The sequence below is a fragment of the Mesocricetus auratus genome, unplaced genomic scaffold (assembly GCF_017639785.1).
Source record: "Mesocricetus auratus isolate SY011 unplaced genomic scaffold, BCM_Maur_2.0 Super-Scaffold_100011, whole genome shotgun sequence".
In the NCBI taxonomy this organism is placed as follows: Eukaryota; Metazoa; Chordata; class Mammalia; order Rodentia; family Cricetidae; genus Mesocricetus; species Mesocricetus auratus.
In genome coordinates, this window is record NW_024429195.1 from 61,166,187 (window position 1) to 61,193,916 (window position 27,730).

Below are 27,730 nucleotides of genomic sequence, written 5' to 3' on the forward strand. Positions count from 1 at the left end.
CACTATGCCTGCCTTAAACAGGCACTCTGCAGAGGGCAGTGCTCTAAAATTGGAATTTATAGTTCAGTAAGGAAGGTGTGTGTGTGTGCGTGTGCGTGTGTTTTAGTGATAAACGTCATTTTCTGCCTTCACACTGCCTGTAGGGCTATAAAGAAAGAATATTTTCACGTGGGAGTTAAGAACAACTAATAATTTCAAGGCTAGGTATAATTTGGAAGTACACATCTGGACAAGGGGAACTCCAGGTGGTGAGAACAGCATACTGAGGACGCCTGCTAGAGGGTTCCTAAAGAGCTGAATCCACAGCAGCAATTATCTATCTCCAAACCTGCCACAAGGAAACAAAACGGAAACAAATCCCTATCCATTGTGCTACTACAGCACTGGCTATGAGCTCCTCAGAGCACACATGTAATCCAAACACTGAGTCCCTTAGGTTCTCTATGAGACCCAAATAGTCCTCTCTATAGGCATTGCCCATAAAGACACCAGGATCTACCTGCAAGATCAGAACAGGCCACTGGGCAAACCAGAAGAGCCAGTGTCTGTGAAGAGAGAACCCGTGAAGAGGAAGGAGTTGCTACCTTGTGAAAGGCAATTCAACGACGAAGGGGACCGTAAGAGACTCGGAAAGGCATCTACCTGGATGACAAGGAGTCTGGCAACTGACCAGAAGGGCAAACGAGACAGCAGAGTGCGGTTAGCCCCTTCTGGGGAGCAGCGGCGTGCTTACACAGGTCTGACTGAGCTATGGCACAGCAGACCAGCGGTGAGAACTGGAGCGAAGAACATTATGACTCTGTGCTACTGTTACCGCTGTAAGTCTACTGCTCTTGACTCCAAGTCAGGAGACCGCCGACTTCTGCTAGGAGCCACAGGTTAGCCTATAAGCAGGGTACAAATTCCACCACACAGCTCTTGAGGCGAGGACTGAAAAGGCATATAATATGCTCCGATCTCCAAGCAACACCGACAATAAATAATCCAAGGAGTTTAGACAGAAAGTTGTTAAAGGACTTGGAACATCAATACATAACCAAAACTGGAGTGAGTTTTTGTGTGTGTGTACACATGCATATGGTGTGTGTGTGTGTGTACACATGCATATGGTGTGTGTGTGTGTGTACACATGCATGTGTGTGCACACGCATGTGCACTCTATTAAGTCCAAATTAACAGGAACAGAGAATAAAAGTGTTAAGGCTAGTTAACAAAATTGATAATTTGAGTTTAAGAAAAAAATATAAACTCTAGGCTAATAAAAAGAACAATCAACAACAGAAATCCAATACACGTGGTGCAAAATTGCCCAGCAGTCCTGATGGGAAAGACTCTCTTAGGAGTTTAAGGGGGAAATCCCCAAATCCTTCTCCATGAACCCATCGTGGTTAGTGACAAAACACCAACAACATTCAAGTGTAAAATCAGACTCAAGATAGTGGCGTTCTCTACAAACGTTCGGGACGTGCTGGGTAGCAAGCCAGCTCGGAGGATTACACGGCTCAAGTGTTGGAAAGGAAGCAACTATCATCATTTTATATGATTTTTATTTATTATTTATTTATTATATTTATCATTAACGTTCCTGAAGACTTTTTAATAAACATGAGGAATAGATACCTTTCCAGCACAATAGCAATGCACAATGAAGCAAAGTCAACACTTCGATGCACAGGAGAGGCTAAGAAGCAACAGTGAAAGATTTCGGAAGAGGGCCAGGCATGGTGGCGTACGCCTTTAACCCCAGCACTCGGGAGGCAGAGGCAGGCGGATCTCTGTGAGTTCGAGGCCAGCCTGGTCTACAGAGTGAGTTCCAGGAACGAGTAATCGCATCTGTGGTCTTCTGCTTTGTTAGGAATGACTAGGCTCATTCCCCAGGATGGAAGCAGCGGAAGTCCCTGAGCATAAGATGTATCATCGGGAGCTCAAAGTCAGAATTCTAAATCACAGGTGTGTACGGACAAAAAGCCAACGTTGAGGCAGGTAGCCACGGACTCTCGGAACACTGGATGCTCTTTGGTTCATGCTTTTTATTTCCATTTTCCGAGACCCCGCTCCTCTCAACCACCCTTTCCTTTGCCACTCCTTTAACAATGCAGACTGCCCCCACCACTAGCAAATTAAATACTAAAGTGAAGAATCCAGGGCACGCTTGATAATGAATCACCAAGATGAGACAAACCGAGAAGCCAAATGACATTTCCCCCACTAAAGCCCTGCGTGTTCTTCCCAGGGAACATCCCTTACCTGACCCATTCCTTCCCACAGGGCTGCACGGCAGGAGGGTACAGCTCACACTGCAGGCAGCCTTCAGAAGGGATTGATTATGTGATCATTTACGAACTCTCCAGAACCAGGTGGCAACCAGTCCAGACTTACCATCTACATATACTCTAAAAATCTTTAAGCTGTTTTGTCTACGTGAGATGAAGCTCTGAAGAGGAGAAATCCTAATCTGGGGCTGGAAGGAAGCTGGTGGGCAAGAGTGCACGCAGGGCAAGTTTGAGGACTCGGGTTCAAACCTCCAGCACGCACGCACAAAGTCAGTTCTAGCCACACGAGCAGCTGTAACCTCCGCACTGTGAGGGGTTGGAGACACGAGGATTGCTGGGGCTGCTGGCTGCCAGTCTAGCTTTGAGGTCAGTGAGGAACACCGTCTCAAGGGAGTACGGTAGAGAATGGCAGAAATGGCTTACACAAGGCCCTCTTCTGGGCCTGCACGTACATCACCCACAGAAATGAATACAAATAAAAGTCTCACTCTTCTCCAACTTTAAGTCACCTTCTGTACCACTGAAATCTCACGATTCCATGACACATACTTCATCATGGTCAGGGTCCTCACACCAGATCTCAGGACTAAACTCCAGCAAGCGCTCTGAACAACAATAATCTACCATAGGAATGCTCTGCCATGTGTTCCAACAGAAATAATAAACTTGAGTTGAGTAGCTCCTAAACAACAAGAGGACATTTCCCCTAATAACTGAATCAGTCAACCCACATTATAAAAATCATTTACAACAGAGACAGACAGACAGACAGACACACACATACACCCTCCTCCTCCTCCTCCTCCTCCTCCTCCTCCAGGTAGACTGCTGTTGCTGTGGTACAAAGCTTTGCACCTGACTCTCTCTGAGCAGGCGATGGGAGCCCTGCTCGGTGACAGACTTGTACGGCCTCGTCATTTGCAGCACAGGTCCTGGCCACTGCGTAGCACAGTCTGCGTCTCCACACCATTTGGCCACTCTTGTCTGTCCGTGTAGCTAAATAGCCCTCCCTATCAATTTCTGAATGTATCTGTAGGTTCCATGGCTCTTTAAATGAGTCCCCCATTTCCATCCCCCACATCTTGCGGGTTATCCGACAAAGATGATGATGATGACGACAGCAATGATGATGGTGATGACGGTGACTACCACAACTACTATTTTACCTTTCTCTAAACACTTTAGGGAAATAATGGTTTCTATGAGTCTCGGTCAGTAGGGTGAACTTTTGTCACAATTTTACCTTTTCATGGTAACCATCAGACGTTTTCTCCTGCGGTTTTATGCCATGGTTTCCACTTCAATATCTAATCAATCATGTGTTTCCTAACTTTTGCTATCACATTCATAAAATTACTATATAATGATCTTGGAATATATTGGGTTTTTTTTTTTTTTGCCTGATAACAACTGTTTTGTCACCAACAATCCAAAGTCATGATACTGGTGGTAGGCTGTGTGAGCAATGGTGCCCACGAGAGCTCAGCATACTTCAAGTTCACCCAAGGGATCTACCTTCCGTCATCTCTTTACCCTCAATTTAAAGTAGTATCACAAGTAGGCTGTAGTGGTACACAGCTTTAATCCCAGCACTTGGGAGGCAGAGGCAGGCAGATCTCTGTAAGTGCAAGGTTATCCTGGTCTACTCAAAGTGAGTTCTAGGACAGCCAGAGCTACATAATGAGGCCCTGTCTCAAAGAAGAAAAAAAAAGAAAAGCTATCTTTGCCATATCTACTCTGTCTCACTGGTCTCTCTACAGTAATGTGCAAGGGACAATGTTCTTACCATTGTGGGTTAACAGAATGCTAACCCCATTCTTTATTACTCACTGCTAAATCTTCCCCGGTCATCACCAGCCAACTTACTTTTCCCATTTGGATCCCCCGGTATCTTTCAATTCATGTATAAACTACTCAGAGAAAATTCTTGGCAACACTTGTTAGGGTGCAACCTTGTAAAATGGGGACCATATCAGTACCTACAAAAGAGGGTAGTGGTTATACAGGTTGGCAGTGAAGATCATCAAAGTTCATTCGGGCTACGGGTGGACTCACAGCAAACACAGATGGAGGCTCACTAGACTGAGGAGAGAAGCTCTGAACGTGACACGGTAACGGAGACAACTCCTACGCTCTCACTAATGTTCAGCGTAAAGCTTAACAATGGGGAACTGAGGTAGGGGACTCCCCGTACTGGTGGGACACAGGTAAGCGAGCGGAGGGACCCGAGGGACGCATGAAAGATGAAACACCTCGTACTGAAGCTCTCGAGAGCCCAGACAGATTAACCCAGACAACAGCGGCACATGTAAAGCAGGCAGCTCTGACGGCAGTTCCCCATTGTCCGTGATGACTGCACACTTCTGAGATGCGCAGAAACAGAAGAGGACAAACCTACACAGGAAACCGGGTTAGTCCTGGAGGAGACATGAAAACAAACTAAATAAAGACGTGGAGGAATTTCCAAACAAGTCCTGAAAGCCTGAGACAGGAAGACCCCGTGGTACTGATTTATAGTATTTCTAATTAGCTGCTACTAACTGAAACTGTGTGAGTGCTATTCTCCTCCGAAAATGGTTCATATTTGTACCTTCAGCAAGCTTGCTTATTTACTTATTTGCTTAATATTTAACTGTTCGGGTTTTTTTTTGGGGGGGTCTTGATATGCAGCCCAGGTTAGCCTTGAATTTTAGCAAGCCTCCCGCTTCAGCCTCCCCAGTACTGGTATCACAGACATTGCACCATCAGGCCAGACTGCCTCGTTCCAGGAATGACTGTGGAGGAAGGTCACTGCATATCTTTTCACTGTTCAGACAGGTTACTCGGAAGCAAGTCTTGACAGGCGGGGTTATTAACTATGCAATTATATTTGAACATACTTTCGTTAATGGCATTTTCCAGCAACATCTGACTCTGTTCCCACTGGCATTTCTTCCTCCTTCTAAGATACTAACTGTAGTTAGGGTTCTGGAACAATACTAGTTTTAGGTGAGAGTCTTTTTCAAACTTCATATGCTGCATGCTACTGCCCACAGCAAACATTCCAACCTAAGCAGCCTTGTCTCAGTGCTTTCCAGCTGGGAGGGAAGTAAGTCTGGGTGTTTTATTTACAACCTAAAAATTCCTCAACATGAGTCACACAAGCCCAGAGGAAGACACAGTAAGCACCAGCATAAGGAAGGAGACATCTTAAGAAGCAGCTAACCAACAATGCAATATGTAGAAGCCAGTCCAACTGAAACGCATCTCTGTCAGCTTTTAAGCTAGCACGGTGGAAAGTCAACTTCAGGCTTTGACAAGGCTACACTCCCAAAGCAGCAAGGCTCGGAGCAAGCAAAGGAAGCAACGGCCCTAAAAATGCATGTGACTCTCAATGTCACCATACTTAAACAGTCCAGTACACACAACCTTTCTTTGGTTAGTCTACAGATGAAATCTAGACCCTAACAGTTAGTCTCAAACTTTCTAGTAGCCTGGACACTTAATCACCTGGTGCCTCAGTATTCCTCGTCTCTTAAATAGAAACAGCACCAGATTGCCCCAATACTTGTAACAACTAAACAAAGGAACACCCAGGGAACACCCAGCATGACGATGGACACACCGTACTCACCAATGTTACACTGTCCTGATTACTGTAACTTCTACCAAAGAACACTCTTGTCCACATAGGCATGGTAACAGGAATACTATTTATTACCAGCTTCAATTTCTAACTTGTGTCCAATACATTTCAACTGGAAATCACCACTTTACCTCTCTGTTAAATCAATCCACAAATGTCCAGTTCCTCACAGGGTAGGCACTTCATATTAACTCACTGGGTGGAAACTTGCCCTAAAGTTTCAAATGTAAAATGTAAAACCCAGAGTCTTAAGAGAGATGGATGGCTCAGCGAATTCAGCACTTGCTGAGCAAGCATGAGAGCCCGGGTTCAGGCCCCCAGCACCCACATGAAATCTGGGGGGTGGGGTAGGGTGAGGAGGAGTGGAGGGTCCTGAGGGCTTTCTTGGCAGTCCAACCAAAATCAAGGAACTCTAGGTCCAGCCAGAAAGCCTGAAGCCTATCTCAAAAACTGAGATAGAAAATGACAGGAAGACACCCAACATGGACTTCTGACCGCCATACATTTCACACAGACACTGTCCACACAATCACGAAACTGGATGGCAATTTCTCAACGTCTTCATCTTCAACAGTTTTACCCCACTGACACAGGGTCTCACTATGTCCCCAGGGCTGGCCTTGAGATCAAGAGCAGAAAACACAGCACATGCCCAGTTCCGCTGTTTGCACCCTCCACAGCCCTCCTCCTTCTCTTCCATGTTTGTAACCCCACATTGTCAAATAACTCAATGTTCCCACCCAAGGGTGATTTATGGCCCTTCACACTCTGCTCAGCAACACCTAAAGAAACAGGTAGATATAAACGGATACTCCCTAATTTAATATTTCCTAGGATTTTAGCGTGAAAAACTTATATGACTTTGATATAAAACGTTTGCTTATTAGTTCTTTCCTTCTTCTTCAGAAAATATAATAAGACCCTTCTGTACAAAGACAGGCCTATGTCAGTGTTACCCTGGGCAATTTCACTGAGGCCTCTCAGGAGGAACTGGGCCTGCAGCCTCTCACACACAGCACGGACACACAGGAAGGGTACTCCCAGCAGCCACGCGTGTCTCAGAGTGGAAGCAGTTAGTGTGAATCACTGAGGTGTCACACTCCACAATCAGAGGATCTAAGTCAAGCTGCAGTTTGAAATTTGCTGCAGGAGCCCTCACACTTTACGTAAGCCCAGTCTTGCCAGCCTGGGTGGGAATATCTGGGAAAATACTAAGAACTGCCCACGTGGGGTTGGGGGCGGACAGAAAAGGTTAAGTGACCAGCAGTGAAGGCTATGTAGGTACCACATGCTCACATTTCTCCGAGCCCATGTTTTGCTGAGGATTCAAAAATATTCGGAAACCCCACTTGCAGGGTAATCTGTATACATACTTGGGCAGAAGGAATGACAGCACAGAATCCATGGGGGCTTAGCCATCACCCCGCCACCGCACAGATGCTTCTGGAAACAAAACCAAATGGCTTCTGACTCCTTTGGGCAGAGTTACTGGAGAACTCCACCATCATTTGGTAAGTATTACTCAGGAGTAATCGTTATATAGAAGGGACCCTGCTGGCACAGCATAAACCTCTGCCCTTTGGTTTGGTGTTTATGTGGTTTCTCCTCAGCGTTTGCCTCCTTACTCCCGAGGAGCGTTCCTGTTTAACCCTCCTCTCAAGGTCCCTCCACACAGTCATGGGAAAACACCCGACACGTACTCCCACTTAGCTTAAAACAAACCACAACTGGCCTAGAATGCAAACCTGCACTTAGCATACAGGTGACAGCCCCACAGATACACCAGCAGAGTTAAGTAAGGAAAGAACAACGCCACAGGTAAAACAATCGATGAACACATCACAGTCGCCCTGTCCCCATGAAGCAAAGGTCCCCTCACTCATTTGCACAGCAAACCCACAGTCCCCGTGACCGTTCCAAACTGATAACTTCACACAGCCAGAATCAAGAACTGGAGATTAGGCTTGGCTGGGGATACTCCATGGGGAATTATTTTCCTTAGTGGGAAGACACGCACATTGCAGGAAGCGCCATTCCCTGGGCTGCATGCAGAATCCTGGGCTGTTTCAGAGTGGAGAGATCAGGCTGAGCCCGAGCAGGCTTTCTTTCAGGGCTCTGCTCCTGACTGATGACATAATGCGGTCACTTCTCAAAAGTCCCAGCAGTTGTGACTCCCCCGTCACAGTGCAATGTAACCTGGAACCATGAGCCAAACCAGCCCTTTCTCCCCGAAGTTGAGCTTGTCAGTCTTTTATCACAACCGGAAAAGAAACTAAGTTCTCAACCCTCCCCTTTCTCCCATCCGTCATCCTGCAGATGCAAAGGCTTGTCTATGTTTGCTGAATCTTCTCTTCCTGCCCCAGGCTGGGGGCTGAGGGCTGAGACCCAGAACATAACCACAGAGAATGTGCCTTTGGACACATACCCCTCTGACGGACTGAGGAGAGAACCCCAGAAAAACGGGGATGCAAGTAAGGGAGTCCTGCAAGAGTGTGAAGTGGGGTCTTTGATGAGCCCCAGGTCTGCAGGCCCATCTGAGAGTATGACGTCAGAGCTGTGTGTCCTACTACACTGGCAGTGACTAGATACTAACGGCAGTGAAGAAGAAACGGAACATTTCAGTCCAATTTTATCTAAGCAGTCTACACTATGCCCATCATGTTCAACTTATTATGTAACAAACTCTCTGTGGTCCTTTTCTTTTTTTCTTTTTGGTTTGTTTGTTTTTTGTTTTTCGAGACAGGGTTTCTCTGTGGCTTTGGAGGCTGTCCTGGAACTATCTCTTGTAGACCAGGCTGGTCTCGAACTCACAGAGATCCGCCTGCCTCTGCCTCCCAAGGGCTGGAACTAAAGGAGTGAGCCACCACCACCAGGCCATGTTCTTCATTCTTAAGCAAGGCAGGTAACTGAGAATTTCACCCATGAATATAACGGGTTTTGATCCAGTCCACCTCAACTCCCTCCCTCCCCTCCCACACTCCCACCACCAACTGGCCCTCCCAACATCACTTATTCTTAGTGCAGTCAGCAGGCACGTGGGTATAGGGCCTCACACAGGAACATGGGCGGCCTCTCGGGGACCACATCTGAAGGACATGTACTCCCCTTCCCCCAGCAGCCATCAACTGCCAATAGCTTGAGTGACTTTGTGGGAGTCCTGCCCCCACCTATCCACGCAAGAATTCCGACTGTCAGTCACTTCTTATGTGCAACTGCCCCGTCCTGTCCAGAAAACTGTTTTGCAGATGTCCTCTGCTGTCTGGCTCACAATCTTCACACCCTCTTTTCCTCCATGACCTCTAATCCTCATGTGGGAGGGTAAGATGCAGGTGTCCCATTCAGAGCTAAGCACCCCTTTCCCCCAGTCTCTTGTTCCCCACACTCTGGCAGGTTCTGAATCTCTGTGTTAACGGCCATCTGATGAGGGTTGAGAACTATACAATCGATGAGCATAAAGATGAGTCTTTGAAAGCGTTAACTGATCAATAGAAGAAGAAATGTTTTAGAGAAACATAATTCAAAACCGCTAACATACAGGAAGAAGAAAAACGAAGTACAGGTGTATCACCTAGACGCAGCACGGTGTTGGCAGGGGTTTTCAGCGTACATCACGTAGACGCAGCACGGTGTAGGCAGGGGTTTTCAGGGGGTAACTCTCAATCACACAGCCCCATGTGGAGGCCCTGATTATCCTTCTGTACAGACTTGGAGGGAGCTGCAGGACAGGCCTAAGCCATGTCACTAATAAGCAATGGGACTGTGACTTAAATGCACAGTAACCTGGCTGGAACCGGCACTTAACTTCTAAACTGTGTTTACTGCTTTATGACACTAGGCTTGTTCCCAACTTTATCGGAGTCGCGAACACAGCAGGTGTTTTATATAATATGTTATTATGTAGAACGTGAAGAAAAGTGTAACTAAGGTATAAGACAACCATCACTTAAACCTTCAATACACAGCTGCTTAATAAAGGAGACGATCTAAGAAGATGCATGACTTTTGAAATCTCATTCTCAAAAATCTATATATAATACAGAAGAAATCAAGAGCCAAAAACAGCACAATAAGCAAGGCATGGCTTCCTACACCTATAATCCCAGCACTGTAGAAGCAAAAGCAGGAGGCACATGAGTTCGAGGCCAGCCTGGACTACAAAGCAGCAAGTTAGATGACAGCTTAGGATACACAGTGAGACCCCCTCATGAACAAACAATTTAAAACTGAAGTCTTGAGGATATAGAAATTGTTAATGAGAGAGACTGCCTTACCAACAGAACATGTGAAACAGTTTTCCAGTACCGCCAAAACAAAATACCACAGGTATGAGGTAAACCAGACATTCATTTTCTTGCAGTTCTGGAGGCTGCAAGTCCAAGATGAAAGTGCAAGAAGGTGTGAATTCTCCTGAGGCCTTTCTCCTTGGCACGCAGAGGTCTCCCTGCCGCTGGCACGGTCTTGTCATTGAATGTTGTGCATCTCTGGGATTCACATTCTCTTTTCACCCCCTGTCCCTCTCTCAATACTTATGGCACACAAATCCGGGGTACAAAACTTAGTCTATAACAACATGCAACAGCTGCTCCTACTGGAGCCCGGGCCTAGAACATGAAACATTGTCATACGCCACTGCAGAGTCCGCAGTGGTGTGAAGTTATGTCTACACTGGGGTCAAGTATGTAAAAGAGAAGAGTAGTTCTTCATTTGATACTAATGCTGGTAACTGTGTGGAGTGCTTAAGACCTTTGTAGGGCCCAGGAAAATTCCTTACTGTTCATTCTTGTTCAATAAATTACATCAGAATCAATTCACAATCTGCACTGTGAAGCGCTTTTTCTCTGTAACACTCAAGAACAAGACCGGTGTGTATGTCTGCATCTCCAGGGCACTGCATCCTGATCTGCAGACAGCACTTGCTCAATAATCACCAGGGTGAGGAGACAGGCAGAGGGTGTGACGAGGAGGATGCCCGTGCGTTTGCAGGACGATACTTCATGCTTACATGTTTTGGGTTGGTACTCTCTAGGTTGACACAAAACATTATTCAAAAACGGGCTATGAACATACATAGAAGTGTAAGGTGTAACATAAACCTTGGTTGTTTCTTGGCTCCATGCCACAGCTTACTAGCGAGTAAGAACACCTGAATCAAATATACACCTCCCCCCAAATGATCACACCGATGCTGTTTGAAAGAACTGTTCACAGACCATGTTGCCGGGAGTCCACTAGAAATTTTGGATTTTTTTTAGGGTTTTGGTAACAGGGGGTGGAACCCTGCCCTAGAATATGGTTTGAAGCCAGCTAGTTCCGCTGTTTGAGCAGGCCGATTTTCTAAAAAACATGTCTCCCCAACAAAAAGCTGTCTAAAACCAGAATTTACATGAAATATCGATTTCTAAACCCTAGACACCCAGAAACCATCCTGCGTATGCTCAGCTTGGGGCTTATGTACATTTGTGAGTCAAGTCTACAGAGAGTAAGGGGACAAAGTGTGGGACAGCGATAGGTGGCTCCTGCGGTCCTCAACCGTCAGGGGACAGCATTGTTTGACCCAGTGAAAAGAGAGCAGGGCCCGCACTCAACCATGGGAAAACACTGCCTGGCCCTGGACTGAGCAGCAGTGTCAGCAGATACTGGCTGGCCCTTCCTTCTCACACACTGCATTCAGTCCGACGCTAATGCGAGGGCAACAGTACTACTCATCTACTCACGTGTCGAGCCAGACATTAGAACACAACAGTCATTTGGAAGGAAAACATTCCTTTGATGCAAGCATGCTTATTATGTGGTTTCTCCTCTTTGTAACCGAAATTTAAGATTTGTCTAAACTGCCAAACTCCCATTATCATCGGGTTTTAGTTTGTCTTAAGAGGAACCACAGTTCCTGATGTCACGTCGAAAGGACAAAAATAAGACTTTTACAATAAAAAAAAAAGATTAAAAAAATGTCTTCAGAAAGTTAAGCTAATTTGTCTCAGTTTTAACATTTAGTGGAAAATATTCTCGCACAGCATTCTTTGCAAAGCCTTTTAAAGAACGATAATAGTATGCCTTTGGCATCACACTGTTCACATCAAATTATATGCCTAACAATTGCAACCATGAAGCCCTCATTTACATACCTTCCCTCAGTGTTCAGAACTGGTGCCTTCCATTTAAAACCACTCAATGGGAGATTTAAGTGGGACACTGGGAAACACATTGCATGTCTTCATAGCTCACTTGCTTTCCTGTTGCCTTTATCAAACAATCAGTAGTTAAATAATGCCTTTCTTCAGAGTTAAAAAGAAAGAAAAAAAATCCTACTACTTAAAGACAGCAGAGGAGGGGAGGGAGCAGGAGAGACGGAAGGAGGGCAGAAGACTATGTACAAAGGTAGCTTACTGCTGTTTTCATTTTGCTAGTAAAAATATTTTCACTTTAAAAGTAAGAAATTATGTTAAAAACAAAAGAAAATGTGTATGGTCTCAAAATGAAGCTTAAAGTACCCTTAGATTATAAACTACCAAGTCTGCTTGAGCCAAGGCCAACAACTGAAATAAAAACAAAGATGCAGCAATTCCACAGGCCTCTGGTAGTGGATCAGTGTTTATCCCTAGTACAGGAATGGACTTGGGGAGCCCATTCCATATAGAGGGATGCTCTCTCAGCCTGGACACATGGGGGGAGGGCCTAGGCCCTGCTCCAAATGATATGACAGACTATGAAGATCCCCCATGGAAGTCCTCACCCTCCCTGGGGAGCAGAAAGGGGATGGATGGGATAGGGGGTCAGTGGTGGGCAGGGAAAGAAGGGAGGGAGAGGGAACTGGGATTGACATGTAAAACCAGCTTGTTTCTAATTTAAAGAAAAAAACAACCAGATACATTTATATTTTAAGGGTGATGTCTTTAATGCCAATTTCGTGTGTGTGTGTGTGTGTGTGTGTGTGTGTGTGTGTGTGTGTGTGTGTGTGTATCTGGTGTGTGGTGTGTGTTTGAGACAGGTTTCTCTGTGTAGCCCTGGCTGTCTTGGAACTCACTCTATAGATTTGCCTGCCTCTACCTTCTGAGTGTTAGAATTAAAGGCATTGGCACTACCACCCAGCTAAAAGCAAATTTCTTTACGAAAAAACAAAAAGACCCTTCTTCCTAATCACTGTGAAACCGAAAATGAAGGCAGAGGTTCCAATCTGATTTCTAGGATTAAGAAGTTGTATAGTGCCCAAGAGATTTGTACAACCAGCCACAAAGAAATTTCGGTTGCTTGAGAATAGAAATATGTTGAAGAAGGAATTAAAAGAGTTTAGCTATATTATTTATTCAACTAGTTACTGGATTATTAGGACAAACTTACTATTAAATAAATGGGACTATAGTGACAAGTCACAAGTGACCTTTCAGCTGGGGCTGATGGCTCACACCTAGCAATCCTAGCTATCTGAGAGGCTGAGACAGGAGGGTCTCAAGATACATCAGCCTAGGCAACTTAGAAGCCTTGCCTCAAAATAAAAAGTGGGGTCTGTAAATTTGCATTTGTTTAATTTTTACATTATCACACGTGACATTAAAGTGTTTTGGTAGATTCTCCTCCTGGCTCACCGCACCAGCCCTTGCCTTCTGATCCCACCTGGAATTTACACCACAGCTCACGGTCCACTTCTGCGTCCCATGTGTCCTTTTGTCCCCCACCCCTTCCTCATCCATTTTTATCTTTGCCTCCGTGATAGTTTTATATCCATACTTAACTCATTTACACACACACACACACACACACACACAATTTCACAAGCCAGGATCCGCGTATGAGAGAGAACATACAGTTTTTGTCTTTCTCAGTTTGAGTAAGATTATACTTAATATTACTCTTTTCAGAGTCATTTACTTCCCTATAACTTCCATAATTTCCTTTTCCTTTAAAGCTAAATGAGATTCCTGCTGATGGACATCTATGCTGGTTCCAATTCCTTTGGTATTGTAAACAGGGCAGAAATGAACTCGGATGTGCAAGCATCTCTGTGGTGGGCTGTGGACTCCTCTGCGTATGTGTAAGGTCAGCAGTATATACCCAGCTCGTGTGGTTTTCCATGAGGTACCACCAAACTGGTCTCCACAATGGCCATACCAGTTTGCACTCCCACCAGGAGTGACTCAGGGTTCCTGTTTCCCCACACCTTTGCCAGCATTTGTTGTCACATGTCTTGACGACAGTCAAGATTTCTTGATGGTAGCCATTCTTACCAGAAAAGGTAGTATCTCAAAGGTGTTCTGCAATTTCTTGGTGGCTCAGGAGTAAAGCAGAGAGCAAATGCGTGGCATTCACGGAGTCCAGGCTCAATTTCCATCAAGAATGGCCTACATCAAGGGCAGTGCCACATCTGCCGTGGAGTGACAAACTACCAAGGCTGCCTTGCTGTCAGCGTATAACGCATCCTGGGACATTGTGAAAACGTGTCTGGGCCACCAGGGGTGGTAAACTGGGAACATGTGGCTCTGGCACAAACCGAAGTGCCACAGGGAATAGAACAAAACCGAATGACACGTGAAATAATTCGTCTCATATCGTGAGCAAGAGTCTGCTGGGGGTGCGGAGGTAACGCAGTCGGTAAAGTGCTTGCCATGCAAAGATGAGGCTCCCCAGGACCCATGTGGAAGAGTCATGTGACAGGCCTCACTTGTAACCCCCAAGCTGGACTGATGGAGAAAGGGGGTTCCTGTGGTTTGTTGCTGGCCAGCCTACCCTAGTGAGAAAGCTCCAAGTCCAGTGGCAGACCCTGCCTCCAGAGACAAGGTGGACTGTGCCTGAGGAGTTGCAGTTCCCCTCTGGCCTCCACCCACATCTGCGCATGCACCCCACAAGCACACGCAGGCACATCACATAAATGCTGTGTCAAGGCTATTAAAACATATATAAATGCCTGAAGTCTCAATTTCTTCAAGAACATTCTCCATTCCATTCCTCCTTGATTCAACTCAAATTCCACTCTGGTTTTAATAGTCAAGGTCTTCTGTAGCCATCTCTGACAGAAAACCCTCCTTGCCCTGCACAGTCATCTTGTGGGGTTTTTGTTGTTGTTGTGTTTTTTTGATTGTTAGGAAGAACAAATAGGGTGCTTCCAGTCCAAAACTCTCCCGCAAGTTAACACAGACCTTGGTAACAACATATACCAGTGGTAACATTACATCATATAAAAGACTAGCAAAGCTATTAGTTTCCAGCTACAGCACCTCTTTATACACTGTGAAGTCCCCCAATGGTAGCATAGTACAGTCTGATAATAGCGATTCTGAGAACAGCTTTCAGCAAACAGAGCCCTGAATCTCCTCGATCAAGAACAGGTGAGTTGGAGTCACTTTCTGCCACCATAAACCTTAGGCAGCTCCTTCAGTCTCTGCTCCCTCAACACCAGGAGAGCCATTTTCCATAACTATGGGTTTAATGGTGTTCAGATGGAACTGTCATCATGATAGCCATTTGTAAAATGCTACTTGCTATACTAAGAGCCTCAAGTGCAAACCCTTCTCCCAAACCAGATGAAGAAGTCTTAGAACAGAGAACATATGACATAAACCTGTAGACAACAGAACGAGACAGCAGTGTAATGTAAAAGCACCCGAGGGGCAGATGAACGGCTAACTTAGCAGAATGGGGAAAGGGAACTGAACCCACGTGCCAACTGAGAATGGAGAAAACTATGTATCGCTGGTTTAGAGGAAAGCATGAGAAACCAGAGTATCTTAAGTCCCCCAAGGGCAAAGGGGAAGAAGGAGTCAGAAGTTGGAGAAACGGTGAGAACCCCATCCCCCCTTCTCAGTCAAGCAACTCCGCCCTCTTTATGGGAATAGTTCGTTACTCCCAAGTGTCAAACCAGAGAGCCGCTGGACGGGGCACCTGCTCCTGGCCAGAAGAGGGGGAAGGAGTAAGTTCTGTAAGAAACAAAGTGTGGAAGTCCAGACACAGAGCAGTGGCTTTTCCAGCCCCTTCTGCAGAAAACAGCGTCAAGACAATCCGCTCTCCTTCACATTCTGCCCGCAACACTGTATTCAAAGTATTTACATTGGTCTCATCCACCACAAAGCCATACTGCATCATCAAGGGAAGAGAAGGGAAGGAGATTAGACGACCAACCCGCCAGGTATGCTGTACTAATGAACCGGGGGGTAATTCGATGCATCTTCAGGCAATAGTCAAACAAAATTGGTTTTCCAATACATATTTTAAAAAAATAGCAGTCTCCTGAGCCCTTTAACCCCAGGCACTGTTGCTCAGCCAGGGCTACAATTAGAAGGGTAAGTAAATATCAACCCAGGTCAAGTTAAAGCCGGATAGACCCAAACTCCTACGAAGTTTGATGATCCCTTCAAACGTCATTCTAGAAACTTTTTTTTTTTTTTTTTTGGTTTTTCAAGACAGGGTTTCTCTGTATTGTCTTGAAGCTGTCCTGGAACTCGCTTTGTAGACCAGGCTGACCTCGAACTCACAGAGATCCATCTGTCTCTGCCTCCCGAGTGCTGGGCTTAAAGGCATGCGCCACCAACGCCCAGCTAGAAACTTTTTATGAGACTTTTAAATAATATTATTATTTTATCCTAGGTGCACAGATGTTTGTCTGTTCACGCGTGTGCTTGGTGCCGGTGGGGACTGGAAGCGGGTACTGGTTCCCTGGAACCGGAAGAGCAGATAGACGGCTACGAGCCACGATGTGGGTGCTGAAAATCCAGGTGCTCCTAACTGCTGAGCCATCTCTCCAGCCCCCACTTCTGCACAGCTTCGAAAAGACTGAGGGATGTAGATCTCTGGGGATTTATACTGACTTAAAATGGGCCGCAGAGACATTCTTCCTCAGGGATATTTTCCTAAAAGGAGTGAACGTTTAGGAAAATGATGTCTTTGAGCTATTGTTGTGTGATATTTGGATCATGTTCTGACAAATAAAGCTTGCTTGGACTCAGAGGGTGGAGTTAGCCATTAGCGGACCAAAATTAACCACAGAGGTTTTGGAGGACTGTAGACAAATAGGACAGGAAGTAGTGGGGGGGCGGAGAGGGATCTGGCTCTCTGTTTGGAGGAAGGAACCGAGTAGGTAGGTGAGGACTGGTGACTTCTTTGCTTCTCTGGACCTTAAGATTCTTACCCTGTCATTTGTCTCCTGAATTTTTATTGATAAAGGATAATTATAAGAACACTCCAAGCTATGCAAATTTAAATTCACTCATCTCTGATTTTATGGGGAAGACAGTTGAAAAAATCCCAGTGAAAATCACTACACTCAAATTCCCATTATATCTTTCTAACATTTCTAACCTTAGGACTCCTTATAAAATCCACAAGAGATATCAAATGACTTTAGATTCATAGACAAGCAAATGGCCAATAAATTAGATTTGCTGTTTGGTCATCTCAAGGACATACTATGCCCAAGGCAGGGTACCCCACATTTCCCATTTGACAGAACAGAGTCACAGTGCTCACCTTCCCTTGGCTGGGGACTCAATTACATCACGGTCTCCATCCATGAAAAGCAGCTAACAGAAACCCCAACACAGCCAGGAGTGGTGGCGCATGCCTTTAAGCCCAGCACTCGGGAGTCAGACACAGATGGATCTCTGTGAGTTCAAGACCAGCCTGGTCTACAAAAGCTAGCTCCAGGACAGTCTCCAAAGCCACAGAGAAACCTGTCTCAAAAAACAAACACACACACACACAAAAAAGAAACCCCAACATACTCTTTAAGTTCCCAACAGTTCTTGCTTTTTAGTTAAAGTCAGAAGTCACTGCTGCAACAAAAAGCCAGCTACACACACATACATACACATTTCCATGCATATCTCACACACACACACACACACAGGCACACATTTCCATGCATATCATACACATACCCATCTATACATGCCTTATACTTCACACAGACATACACATTTCCATGCATCTCTCTCTCTCTCTCTCTCTCTCTCTCTCTCTCTCTCTACACACACACACACACACACACACACACACACACACACACACCCTTCTGGTTACATGCCTTGGATGCTTAATAACTTCAAACTTAAATTCCCTATAATTTTCGAAATGCCCCCACATCTGCATTATCTTAACAAGTAGGAATTTGGAAAAACTGGAGGGAGAATAGCTCTTCATGTTCTAAGTGTGCTTTTAATTTCCCTGTGTGACTCAGGGCTCTAGTAATGTCACTTGGGAAACAGTAGGCTGCGGGAGCATCTGGGGGTAAAAAGGAATGTTTTCACGCACACAGTTGATAAACAGTACTGGCTCTAGCTAAACCTACTTTCTTAACTGGAAGCCAGTCAATTACACTTTAAATGTCCTTGTTCCACAGAGCAATGGTGGGCCTTACTGTTCCAACTGTTTCTTTGGGTAGCAGGGATGGGTTAAACTATAAACTACTATGCTAAGACGGATAAATATCCACTTTTTTTTTAATTGTTATTTTCACCTAAATCCCTAAGAGGTCACATTGAACTCAATGCGTAGTCAGGAGTGCTCACAGACAGTGTGATGTCTACACCACATGCATACGGACTGATGGCCCCGCATGGTATAGTCAAAATGGTAAATCCCAATATACATCGTGTATAAAGAAAAGATGAAAGCAATTAAACTTGCAAACCACTGTAAAGACCCTGAAAAGTCTCAACAGTACACATGGAATTTAAATGTTTAATTTACTAAGAAACTCAAAGACACTCATGGACTAAATGTGCCTTGCGTTACAGACTCCAAAGTAAGTGCGAGAATTCGAGCTCATTAATGAAAAACTTTCCACAGGAGCCACTGCGAGGCTTTTGTTTGAAAAGGCTCCATTCAGATTAGTGATTCTGGGGGTACAAGTCTTTTCAAGAGATCCTTGGAAAGGGTTCAATCATCAAATAGATAAAAACACACAGTGTATCATGAAGTTACTTCACTTTCCAGCCTCTGTATTAACCTATGCCTGAAATGTATTGAAAAAGAATGCATGTTTGGCAACAGATGGCCCCATCAGTCACCATCTGAAGACCTTTGGCAGGGACACGACACATTCCTGGGAGGATTTCAATTAGTTTGTGAGGGACTGAAACCTGGTTCATAAACACAGGGCTGGGTCTAGGACTCAACGAAGAGTTTCCTTCCAAACAACTTAACACCAGTCCATCATGAGTTTTCACACTTAGGTTTTTCCACCCACCGGTAAAGGAACAGGACCATACAAAAATCTGAACTCAGAACATGTGCTGGTAGTTGGCTACACATTTCTTGTGTTGGCCGTATCCGTCCACCATCATAGAGTACTTTAAGGCACATTTCCACTTTCAGCCAAAAGACACAGAGAAGGTGGGGGGGGGGGCTGAGTGGAGAGGAGCTAGACCTACAGACAGCTCCAATGCATTTAAACTAACTGTTCTACTAGAGGGCCAGTTCTCTACTAGAAAGAAAGATAGGTTTTGTTGTTCTTGTTTTAATTGCTGCAATTTCAAACTCGTTAGATGGTTTTCATGAGGACTTTTTTGTTTGCCTGTCGCTTTGAGACAGTGTCACACCACAGGCCAGGCTGGGCTGGAACTCGCACATCTTCCTGGCTCAGTCTTTAAAGTGCTGGAATTACACGTGCACACACCCTCACGTGGGCTCGTATGTTTGTCGGTCTGGGGGACCACACCTGAGGCCTCCCGTGCTTGTGTGGCTAGCCCTATGCTGGCTGGGCGCCTTCGACAGCTCCTTGGCCTTCTTTGTCAAAGTCTGAGAACTCAGTGAGGCTCAGTGGATTTGGCAACTTTTACTTTATGTATACAAATCTGAGGGTCACTGTGTTAAATCACAGGAGAGTCAAACAATACTGTTTCAATGAGATGAGACCTTCCCATTAGCCACTGAGTTATTATCAGCTTAGCTCATACAGTGAATCACCTTAAACAGTTACTGGAGGGAAGGGGGCTGGCAGCCGTGTGGAGAAGGTGAAGAGCTCACATCACAATCTAGGGCCTGAGTTAGGATCCTCAGAGCACACACAAGAGTCCACAGTGGTCTGCACTTGCAGTCTAGCTGTGAGGAGATAGGAGGATCCCTGGGATCTAACAGGCCGCCTTCTGGGCCTAATGGTAACGTTCTAGACCAATTAGATATCCAGTCTCCAACAAACAAGAGGAAGTGTCTGAAAACTGATAGGGAGGTTGCCCTCTGACCTCCACACACCATACACACAAGAACTCACACCCACGTACACAAGTGTGCACACACACAGCTATTGAGAATATGAACAAAGAAAAAATTAAATTAAAAAAAATTAATTGCCAATCCCTGAAAGGACAGAGTAAAACCAATATTCTTGTAAAAAAAAAAAGTCCCTTGATTCACAAATACAATATCCTAAATGAATGACAATCTACCAGTGATGCCAGCATCCATTTGCTTAACACAAATGTCCAGTTACATACGATTTCACTTTAAATTTACCTTCAGTACAAATACTATTTATTTCACCAAAGGAAAAAAAATCGAGACACGGACTAAACAACTCAAAGTTATGTGACCAAAAAATAACAAATAATACTAATACTTGAGTAGAAATGTAACTGACTTGTGTTTAAGAGGGGGTGTGTGCTTCCATAGAGGCAAGTTTCCCATCAATTCTGAGACAATGGCTCAAGAGACAGCCCTTTTGTCCCTTATCCAAGAGCCATGTGTTACTCTTTACCCATGACCCAAACAAAGGTCTGCAGAGCTGGCTTTCCTTGTTGGAAAAAAGCTCAAAAAGTGAGTGCCCCCCCCACCTATCCCCTATGCTCCTCTCCATGGAAAGAGGCACCCCATGAGAAGAGGAACTCTCCCTGTCCCCCATGAGAAGAGGCACTTCCCCACACCCTCATAGGAAGAGGTGCTCTCTCCATGGGAAGAGGCACCCCCATGAGAAAGGCAATCCCCCACCCCCTCATGGGAAGAGGTCCTTCCCTGTCCCCCATGGGAAGAGGCACCCCCACATGAGAAGAGGCACTCTCCCTGCCCCCCCATGAGAAGAGGCACTCTCCCTGCCCCCCATGGGAAGAGGAGCTCCCCTGCCCCCCATGAGAAGAGGCACTCTCCCTGTCCCCCATGGGAAGAGGCACTCTCCCTGCCCCCCATGGGAAGAGGTGCTCCCCCATCCCCCATGGGAGGAGGCCCTCCAGTATGGGAGTTGCAGTTAGAAGCCCCGCCTTCTGTTCAATAACTCTCTTCCAGCTTGCTGCACTGCCCCGTGTCACTGGTAGACTCTGAGGGGAAAGTTAAGGAAGCAGGAATAATTTGATATGGAAGTCACGTTGCCTTGTATTATAGGTTTTCAACTAGCTTGCCCATAAGCCTGATGCAATATGAATCAGACCCTTACAGTGTGATCTAGGAATCTGCACTTTTCAGCAGACCTTGAGCTACAGTGGTCCTACCTGGCAACCTTCACCCCCATCAGCCCCAGGCCGACTCTAATCTCTCATGACTCTCCGCACATTCAAATTTTGGAAAGGACATGAGAAAACAGCTCAGAATATGAAGATGAAGACGAGAGCCCAGGAAGTCTAAGGCAGAATGGACAGCCTAGAGCCTCTTCTTAGAGTCAATGGTACTGAGCAGCACAGGCACATGAGGACACGCTCCAAGTTGAGAGGAAAAACACCTGCAAACAGGCTTTTTTCATTATAACATCTACAAAGTCCATGTGCAACCAAGTTGTAAAAAAGAAAAATTCACACAAACACAAAAAGAAAAACTCATATAATTGTTTCTATTTTAAGTCAGTTTACGCATTATAAATAATTACAAATGTAGCTGGCATTTTATAACTATCCTGGGACTCACAGGCCAGGAGCTGGCCACATCTGGGAGGGAATAAACCTAAAGAAAATCATATAGGTAACATGGATTCATTTCAAAATAAACGTGTGAAGTGAAGCCAAACTCGGGGGTAGAGGCTGCAAACACAGCATGGAAAACGCATGATGGCAGTCACGTAAAGGTCTAGGAAAGGTGAAGTAAGCAGACTGGAGGGTGGGGGCGAAGGGGGTGCTCTACAGAAGAACATAGGAAACCTTACAGGGGTGGTCCCTTGAACATCTCAGCTGCAGTGACAACTTTTATGTATGCTCCAACTAGTCATAGTGTGCAAATGAATGCCCACTGCTGTGCGCCCGTTGTACCTCAAGAGAAACCTCAAGACACTGATCAGCATACACATAGTTAACTACAGACCTGGAGGTGGCCAAAGTTCCTAAGGAATAACGAGGAAGCCTGAAGGAGGGGTCAAAATGGAATCGGTACAAAACACCCCCAGCATTAAAGAAAGCAACAAAGCAAAGACTTTAGGAAGGAGTCTCCAAAGAGTTAGACTTGATACTCGCAGCCTGGCCACCATCTTGGAAATAAAGGAAAAGGTGGTTTGCAGGAATGTGGGATAAAAACGAAAGAGCTATTCACAGTGTCAAACGTATGGTGAGGCCCAACTTCAAAGTATAGGAAGGAGAGAGATAAGGAGGCAGGGGAGATGTAGGGAAATGGGCCCCAACAAACAGTCCTCACCCTCCATCCAATTATTTGCTGCTTTACCTAAAAACTAGGAAGGTGACAGGACTGGGGGGGTGTGTGTGACATCCAGGACCATGACATCCAGGACCACGCCCTTGCTGAGACTGCCCTCTCTAGCCAAGCCACACCCCAAGTCCTGGTGGAGGAATTTTTAGTTCATATTCAACAGTTAAGAAAAGCTATCACTCCAAGATGCCAAAGGCTTCCTGTCCAGGTGTCCCTCTAACCTTTATGCTATATTCAACATAAACAAGAATTAATTACCCTTAATTGAGCCTTTAAAAGAAATTAAACCAGAATTAAAGGGAGTTATTAATGCATATACTCATTAAGCATGAAGAAAAGTTCAATCTGGAGAGCTATCTTTTCATCTAACTGTAATAGGAAACTAAATACTTGAAATCCTTCCAGTTTTCCTTTTTTAATGAGTAACAGGGATATTTACCTTCCTATCAGACAACCAAAGAGAGAAACAAGTTTGTTTTTTAACGTAGGCAATAGTAGAAGCCTGTTTATATGTAGATGCCCATCACCGGTGCCTGTTACAGTATATCCCCCCCAGATTAAATACAATGAGCAATCTTCAAAACATATCAGATTCCTGCTATAGAATGCTTAACAGTTACGAGCACACACTAATCACTCCTTAAAGGGAATGTGGGAAAACAGCCATGTGTAATACTTTTTGTTCATAGTCAATTTAGTAAGTATCCTACAGTTTTATAAAAGGTTGCCTAATCTCTTGACTCCCAGTAACCACTGAAAAAAACACATTTGAACTCAAGTTAAAAAAAAAATCATACATTTGGAAGCTTTAAGAACTGCCATGTATTACTTGAAGGGGGCATTTTAGACGGACTAAAACAAACAAACATGGAAAGTCAAATATAACCATATTTAGTCACAATGACTGGCTGTATTTGCTCATGTCCTTAAAAACACTGTCTTTGATCTCTACTCCCTGTCATACAGAGGTGACACAGAGAAAGGCCACCAGCACGCACACTGTCCCAAACAACCAATCGCTGAGTAAGATTTAAATGCTAACAAAAAACAAAGCAAACCGTTCACCGCAGGCCCCGTTTCACAAGGATGCACACTTTTATCTGCAATTACTCAGAATATGCGTCGTACTCTTAGACAACTAAAGAGGGCAATATATTGCTGTAGCCTGTGAGAGCACATTAATAAAAGTGCAGTGACTTTTCAAAAATTATTTTGTCGCATTTAGAAAAGATTTTGTCTGTGGCCCATCCTGTTCACATTTTTTCCCTGAAACTTGGCAAAAGAAAATATTTGGGTTTAAAGGGCTACATACTCCCCTAGAGCGGTCTTACAATTGTTCGAAAGGAGATGAAAGGCAGTAGAGTGGGAAAACCAGAACCCTTCCCTCTGCCAGTTCTTGACTACGGCACACGCATCAACAGTGCCTGGAAAGTTTGCTAAAAGAAGTAGCTCTGAGGTGAGGCCAGAGAATTTGCATGTCTACGGCTCTCCCAGGTGATGATATGTTGGAAGCAACACACCGAGACATTCAGCCCTATACTATAATCTGCAACTAACTCATGACCACTGACTAATGTCTGTCTTCTCTAAGCAGAGGGACTCTATTACACACATCCCTGTATCCATGGTGAAACACATGGAAGGCGAGGAGAGAAAAGAGGAAGATATAAGCATGCCAAAGAGATAATGCTTTAGGACCCGGAGATGAAAAATCAGTTAGATTTAACTAATCTATTGAGCTTGGGTTTGTTGTTGTTGTTTTTTTTTTCCTATACCCAAATCCTGCCAATCAGATCAATTCTCGACAACAGTTGGAGTGGAAGAGAGCACTCAAAAAGAAGCTGTTCTGCACGGTTATGCTCAGAACTGCAAGGTGAACCCTCCACGCAGACGACATGACAGAGCTCCACTGACTCCTAAGCTGTGCTTCTGATTTTAGGGAACACATCCACTGCCTAGGATATAGCACCCCGATTTGCAGAAGCACAATATTAAGAGAGTCCTACTGTAAGTCCCAAGGCTTGCCCAAGGCTAGATAACTTGCTGGAATGCTGGGGGCTGTGGTTTTTGGGAAATAACAAGCCATTCTTTTGCTTCCCTAAACAAGTTTGTTTACACTGGATGTGCTTGACTAGATGTGGGCAGGAGGTGCGTAGGCAGAAAATACATCAGGATATATGCTTGCTCCTGATTGGACCTGATGGGAAACCTGGTTGGTCCTATGGCTTTACCTTTTTTTTCTTCAAGACAGGGATTCTCTGTGTAGCTTTGTAGACCAGGCTGGCCTCGAACTCAGAGATCCACCTGCCTCTGCCTCCCAAGTGCTGGGATTAAAGGCTACCACGCCCAGCCTAAGAAAAGTCGCTTTAATTGATGACATTTACAGAAAATTTTCTACCACTCAATCTTTAAAAATATATATATAGATGGCAATGGTGGTAAACATCGTCCATCCCACCACCTGGGAGGCAGAGGCAGGCGGATCTCTTCATCCAAGGCCAGCCTGGTCTACAGAGTTCCAGGACAGCCACGGTTACACAGAGAACCCGTCTCCAAAGGCCAAAAATAAACAAATAAATAAAATATATATGTTAATAGCTTTTGTCAAGCAAATCGCTTAGGACAAGATAACGTATCTTGTTAACTGTTTTTATGCAAGGTATATTTCACTATCCAGATGGCCTTTTCCCTTCCATATAATGCTTCTCGCCTACTGCCAGAGCAAGAAAAGCTATGTTCACTATGGCATCATCGTGGCTTCCCAGAAGTACATTGTTAAGGGAATGGGCATGAAGCGTGGTGGTACAGCATGTGCTTAGTGTGCTTATGGCCCTGGGATGAAGTCTTAGAGGAAGAGAGCAGCAATGTGGGAGACGTGGGGGCAGGGAGTGGGGACACACATGTCATCTTAAATGTTTTAGCAGTCACATTTTAAAAGTGAGGAGAAAAGAAAAAGCAAGGTGTGGTGGCTCACGCCTTTACTCCCAGCACTCGGGAGGCAGAAGTGGGCAGGTCTCTGTGAGTTGGAGGTCAACCTGGTCTACAAAGTAAGGTCCAAGCCAGCCTAGGCTGCACAGCAAGACTATCTCAAAAAAACAAAAACAAGGAAAAAGTAAGAGTACCTGTAACAGTATATTTTATGTAACTCAATATATAAAATATTTCAATGTACAATTTATAAAAATATTAATACAATTTTAAGCCTACTGTTATTATGAATGTATTATTACTTTTATTTCACAGACGACTAGTGCATGGTTTACAGCTACAGTTCAGCTCTACCCCAGGCTTTCCATATTTCAGGTGCTGAAAGCTACTCATGGCCCCAGTGGCCCCAGGAATCAGATGGGAAATTTGAAGAACAAAGGTTTCAATGAACTGAAGGCTCCAAATTCCTGACATTCATGCCTAGCTAATCTGGTAAGCAATTAAGACAGAAGGCCTTTATTCACCCTCCTCTTTGATGGTGTGTCAGAGCAAGACTGTGAAACTGAATGCATTAGCCAAATCCGAACACATTATCAAAGGCAAAAAACCCTACGGGTTAAGGCTATCTGGTAAAAAGTGAAAATTTATTAATGGAGTGCCTACTGTGTCTAACATTCATTCATAAAAAACACTAACAACCTATTTCAGTCACTGATTCCTGAGGAGTCAAATACAAACCCAAGGAAACCAGCTTCCACACTGGGAAGCGGCTGGAATGTTTCTGTGGCTGACGGTTCCTTTGGTCATGAACCCAGACCATACTCCTTTGGCCAACACCACCTGCCACCCCACCTCTTCTGGCCGACCTTGGAGGGGAACAATGTGCTGGCTACAAGTCCTTCTTGCTGTCTTCCAGGCAGCTACGACATCACTTTGATTTAAAATCTCACTTTTCCTTCATTGAGTTCTCAAGCCACTTACAGAGATCCACCACGCTCTGTCTCCCAGGTACTGGGATTAAAGGTGTGTGCTACCACCACCCAGCTCAGCTTTGGAGGTTTTTGTTTGTTTGTTTGTTTTTGTTTTGTTTTTTGTTGTTGTTTTTCCGTTTTTTCAAGACAGGTTTTCTCTGTATTGTTTTGGAGGCTGTTGTGGAACTCGCTCTATAGACCAGGTTGGCCCGGAACTCACGGAGATCTGCCTGCCTCTGCCCACCGAGTGCTGGGATTAAAGGCTGCTCCACCAACACCCAGCTTGTTTTTGTTTTTTAATGTATACAAATGCTCTACCTTTAAACATTTCGGCGGCTCGGATGAGATGAACAGGGATTCTGGCACGTGGGAGCCACAGAATACTGAGTGTTTCAGCTTGGATGGAAAGGTATTCTGGCACTCGGGAGTCATGGAATGCCACAGGTCACAGTAAGTAGCAGCTTCCAGTCCTGTTCTAGGGAAAGGCTTCCTCAGGAAGCTGTTACAGTTCAGCTCCAGTCCCCTGAGTGTAAGGACTCCACTTTGCTAGGGGAAGGTTTCCCCTGTGAAAGTGTTAGAGCCCTGCTGCGCTCTGCTCCACTCTGCTCTCCTCTGGCTCTGGAAGAAGTTTACTTCTCTCCTCCACTCCATTCCCCTGGAGGAAGGTCTCACCCACCCAAACCTCATTCAGGAGATTTATTGGGAGAGAAGAATCCAGGAGAGTAGCTGCCTCTGCCTCTGCCTCTGCCAGGGTGGCAGAGGACAGCTGGAGTCTGAAAGCCACAAGCTGAACAGACACAGGGCTTCTTAGGGATGCCGTTTTTCCAGGGAGATTTCCAGGGTGGGGACTGGTCAGATTTCAATCCCTGAACTCAGATTGGCTAGGTCCCATGCTCAGGGATTGGATGGTTTTCTGCTCAGGATCAGGGTCATATTTGGCTCTGGTTTCAGGGCCAAGGTATGTTTCTTTCTCTGGTTCTTTTTAGCCTTTTGGCTCTAGTTTTAGGATCATGTATTTCTTTCGCTGGCTCTTATTCTAGGGACAAAGTGTGTTTCTCTGGCACTGGTTTCAGGGGCAGGATACCTTTCTTTGGTTCTGGGTGCAGGGCCAGACAAAGTGTGTTTCTTTGGCTCTGCTCAGGGTGTTTCTTTGGCTGGCCCTTTTCCCCTACACTATCTGTATGTGTGCCTGTACACCAGAAGCTTGGCTTTTACATCTTGATATAAACCAGGCAGATACCTCACCACTGCCTCCCTGAGTTTAAGATACTCTGTGCAGCTTTTCTATCTAGGCTTCCTCTCTATTCTCACTTGGTTTAAATCATGTAATTGTTCTCAAAAGACATCCCTGGAGTAGCCTCAGTGTTACCTGGGAACAAGTCAGATATGCA

At 45.1% G+C, this 27,730-nt stretch overlaps 1 protein-coding gene across 1 annotated transcript in view; it reads right to left on the reverse strand.

Annotated features, from left to right (window-relative positions):
* Pawr (pro-apoptotic WT1 regulator) overlaps nt 1-27,730 on the reverse strand; it is a 77,914-nt gene that overhangs the window by 30,001 nt on the left and 20,183 nt on the right. The window lies entirely within an intron of this gene.